This window comes from Marmota monax, unplaced genomic scaffold, assembly GCF_021218885.2.
Source record: "Marmota monax isolate L192 unplaced genomic scaffold, Marmota_monax_Labrador192_F-V1.1 WCK01_AAM20220418_F8-fsc00004, whole genome shotgun sequence".
Taxonomy (NCBI): domain Eukaryota; kingdom Metazoa; phylum Chordata; class Mammalia; order Rodentia; family Sciuridae; genus Marmota; species Marmota monax.
This window is the reverse complement of record NW_026692881.1, coordinates 1,175,514-1,180,343: the sequence shown is the minus strand read 5'-3', so window position 1 is coordinate 1,180,343 and position 4,830 is coordinate 1,175,514.

The following is a 4,830-nucleotide window of genomic DNA, read 5'->3' as shown; positions in this document are numbered from 1 at the left end:
GTACTAATTTTCCTATGCTATTTTTTTTTCCAGCATAGAAAGTATCTGTTTGCTCCAGATTGAGCTCTCTGACCACAAGAAGGTGGATCTCGGGCAGTTGAACGGGTAGTTAAATGCCGCACAGGAACTGAGCCTGAATTTCCTTTCCCCACCTCCCTTACCCACTGTAACAATTCTAATATATGAGTATCAAAGAAGGCCTTTTTTTCCCTCTCATGATTTGCAAGCAGAGAGGACTTTGTCTTAAGCACACCTGTGTCCTATCAATCTTTACTGACTCTTTCTTACAAAAGTGTTCTATATGCTCACTCTGCCCTATCTCTCATTGTTTTATTTGGATGAATAATTTGCCATGCCTGATTCATCAGTCATTGTTCTTCATGGGAGTGGGGCCTTCCCACCAAACACAAGTCTCCTCTCATCCTCCAGACCTTAATTTGTCCAGGAGACCAACATCATGTAGGGGAAAGCCTGCCTAGTAATCAATAGAATTCTTTCTGAGAGGTTGTGAGGGGAATGGGAAAATAAACAAGGAGAGATATGAATTACAGTGGATGGGGTAGAGAGAGAAGATGGGAGGGGAGGGAGGGGGGATGGTAGAGGATAGGAAAGGTAGCAGAATACAACAGTTACTAATAGGGCATTATGTAAAAATGTGGATGTGTAACCGATGTGATTCTGCAATCTGTATTTGGGGTAAAATTGGGAGTTCATAACCAACTTGAATCTAATGTATGAAATATGATATGTCAAGAACTTTATAATGTTTTGAACAACCAATAAAAAAAAAAGAATTCTTTCTGAGTAAATATGATTCCATGAAATTATATTTAATATGGTTTTTTACATAATCCATTTGGTCCAGCTTTCAAAGGCATAGTGAAAATAGAAGAAAATGAATACAACTTTGAGATTATGAAGTCTAATTATAGTGCTGCTTGATCATACCATCAGGAAGAGCAGCTAACTGGGAACTTAAATTCCCAGGAGGGTAGTGTCGATTCCATATGATGTTATTTTTCTCTTGTTAAATTAAGGCCTTGCTTATATGGAAAAAAAAAAGCGTTTCTCATGCCAAACCAGATGAGTAGTAGAGTGAATATTTCTTGGGTTGTGTTTTTAGACTGCTCATTATTGCTTTGTGGATGGCTCATCTTGGTCATATGACTGCCATAGAGTACTTCATGGACAGTAGCCTTTATCTAACCACATATTTATAAATATTGAAAAAACAGAGCAACTCTTAGGTTTTTGAGAATTAAGCTACTACAGATGCTACAGGGGAAAATGCACAAATTCCAAATGTTGGAATCCTTATTCTAATTGTCCTTGAGTTTCTTCTTCTTCTTCTTCTTCTTCTTCTTCTTCTTCTTCTTCTTCTTCTTCTTCTTCTTCTTCTTCTTCTTCTTCTTCTTCTTCTTCTTCTCTGCATTTGCATTATAATATTTTCTAATGCATCACCCTTTTCTGTTTTTCCTAGAGTAGTTCAGGTTAATAACCAATATTATAGAAATATTGAAGGATTCTACTTTATTCTCTCTCATTTTCCAGCTCTTATAAAAAACATACAAACATACTCTACCAACCATAGTGTGCGTATGTTTGTGTGTGTGTGTATAGTCATTTTCAGTTTTTTATATATGAGATGTTTCCCAAGTACTCACAAGTGAGAAAATGCAAGAATTTTCAGAGGTGAAATGATCAGGTTGTAAGAGCTTTAACCTAATCTGTGGATTAATCCACCAATATGAATTAAGTGACTGGAACTGTAGGTAGGTAGAGTGTTGCTGGAAGAGGTGGGTCACTGTTAGTATGTCCTTTGGGTTTATATTTTGTCCCTGGTGAGTGGATCTTTCTCTTTCCTTCCTGATGGCCATATTCTGAACAGTTTTCCTCTTCTGGACCCTTCTGCCATGATGTTCTGCTTCACCTTTGGGCCTGAGCTATGGAGTTGGCCATCTATGGACTGAGTTTCTGAAACACTGAGCCAAAATATAATTGTCTGCATTCCATGTTGTTCTTGTCAGGTCTTTTGGTCACAGAAATGAAAAAGCTGATTTAAAAAAGCATTAACTTAGGACAAATCGGAAATTTATAAACACTGTCTAGAACTCTAAATCATCTGATTTTCTTCTTTCTTTTTTCAAACATAGAAAATTTGAAATTCTCTCTGTGGGTATATAAATAAATAAAAGGGAGGAAGGCATAGATTCAAGAATATTAAACTTTATATTTTTAATTCAATGGATTTAGTGAATTTAGTGATTTAGCTAAACTCTAATGATTTCCAATTGATGAACACTTAAGTACACACTTGTCTTTTAGTATGTTTCTCTCTTTATGTGTATTAAACTAATGTGTTTTTGTGTATACTAAATAACAGTGAATGTGGGACACAAAGGAATATTAAATGAAATCCAGATTCTCTATATTGGCATTTTGCAAGTGTGTGTGAGCATGGAAAAAGGAGCTAACTTTAGGCACTTACGGTACACATGGCATCATGAGATAGATGCTGGCATTAATTGTTTAAATAATGGGAGTTACTTTTCTAGGTCCTGAATTATATATTTACAGATCCTGAAAATAGATGAAGACAAGTAATTAACAGCACTCTGATAGCTTTAATGATAGAAACAGATGTTCACATTTAAGGCATCAAATCTGAGTGGTTATCATTGAACTGCTGCTTGTGAGTGGTATTATGGTCCTCTTTTTCATAGGAAAGAATATTGTAATGCAGATTATTGTGATTGTCTGAAAATATCTCCATGGCTGACAATACTCTTTTTTCTTTTTCTACTCTCTTATTTGATAGTTAAATGAAGACTGCATTTAACAAGCACAATTATGTCTTCTCTTGCCTATTATGCTGCATTTAATCACAATTGCTGGAAGAAAGCCTACAGAGGCACCTTCAAGCTGAAGTTTCTCATTTCCACCAAAACCAAAGGAAGATATTTTACACATTGTGTTTCTTAATATTTCATTACTAAAAAGTGAGATAAGTGATAATGATAACAAGATTAGGACTGAGTTTTTTTTTTTTTTTAAATAGACTAAGAACTTAATTTGAAATTTCTGACTCAGGCTTAGTTTATTTTCATAGAAAAATAAAATTTCCACTTTATAGTACGGCTTATTTTTATTTTATTTTTTTAATATTTATTTTTTAGTTTTAGGTGGACACAATATCTTTTATTTTTTTTTATGTGATGCTAAGAATCAAACCCAGTGCCTCACGCGTGTTAGGTGAACGCGCTACCACTTGAGCCACATCCCCAGCCCTATAGTATGGCTTATTTTTAGAGAATAATAATTCTGCTTTTGTACTGTGGTACTGGGGATCAGACCCAGGGTCTCATACCTACTAGGCAAATGCTTTACCACTGAGCCACATTCTAGCCCAATAATAATTCTGCTATATACAATCTTATTTATTTTCAATTTTTACCAGGAAAGAGTAGTTCTTGCCTAAGTGATTGAAGATTTTTTTTTCATTTCTGCGTTCATATGTCTTATTGAAGTAATAAAGATTTCAAAAAATGAGAAAAATCTATTATGTAACACTTTTGTTTTAATCATTGAGTTTAAATATAATATATATGTATATATATACATTTATATATGTATATATATTATATATACACATTTAGAAATGCATAAAATAAAGGCATATAATAAATGCACTCAAAATAAACTTGTTTTTCCACTTGAATTATTCACCAACAACCTATTTGTTAAAGTTTCATATTATATCTTTATAAGCATGGTAAAATTTAGTTAGCCACTCTCTTCCTCACTGAACATTCAGTTTGTTCCAGATCTTTATTATAAATCATACTAGGATTTGGTTTTATGTAACATTTTCTTTAACCTTGATTATTTTTTCAGAGGGGACTATTAGCATTGTATTTAGAGGAGTAAATGTTATTGACTCTAAAAATTTTCTGAAGTATACTAACTAATTGTATATGAAGAGAAGGAAGAGAAAAACAGGAGGTGAGCCAGGGAATGGAAGAGTCTCCCAAATGGGAGAGGAAACAGCAATTTACAAGATCGGAATGAAACATTAATATTTAAATTTACATTTCTATTGAACACACTTAATATATTAGTTAGCCATTTGAATTTTCTCTGAATTACTATTCCTCCCCCTTTTATTCTTTGGACTGTTTACTGTTTCCTATTGTTGGTTTTACAAAGAATGGTGACACTTATGACTATTACATGTATGCAAATATTTTTCACAGGTAATAGTTTGCCTTTTTGTTTTACCTTAGCATGTTTATTAGTATAAATATGTATGGATATTTTAAATTTTTGCTTAAACAATTCTATTGCATTTTTCTCATGGGTTTTTGTTATTAGACATTCATATTTTTACTGTTTTCATGGAAACGTTTACATATTAACACTGTATTCATTAAAAATTTTATAATTGGGCCAAAAATTCTGTTTCTCCTTAAACTTAATAAAATCAAAGCTTTCATAATAAAAATGCAAATACTATTTCCATAACATGACTTTGGCAATTATGCAAAATACCACTAATAACATTTCTACATAGAATAAAGGTGAATTTTTAAAGTGTCACCATTAAATATGTCCTTTCACAACTTTTAATAGTCAAGATAATTTTGTAAATATCAGAGTTTTTATTTTAATAGTAAAATGCAATTTTGTTTCCTGTTTGTTTATATTTGGAAACAGATGTTAATTTCTTGTGTGAAAAACAAATGCAGCAGATAATTAAGTTTTTATTCTGGTTATTGCAATAGGGTGAATGCTCACCAATGACTAACATGAACGGGGTCCTGGGAATTTACA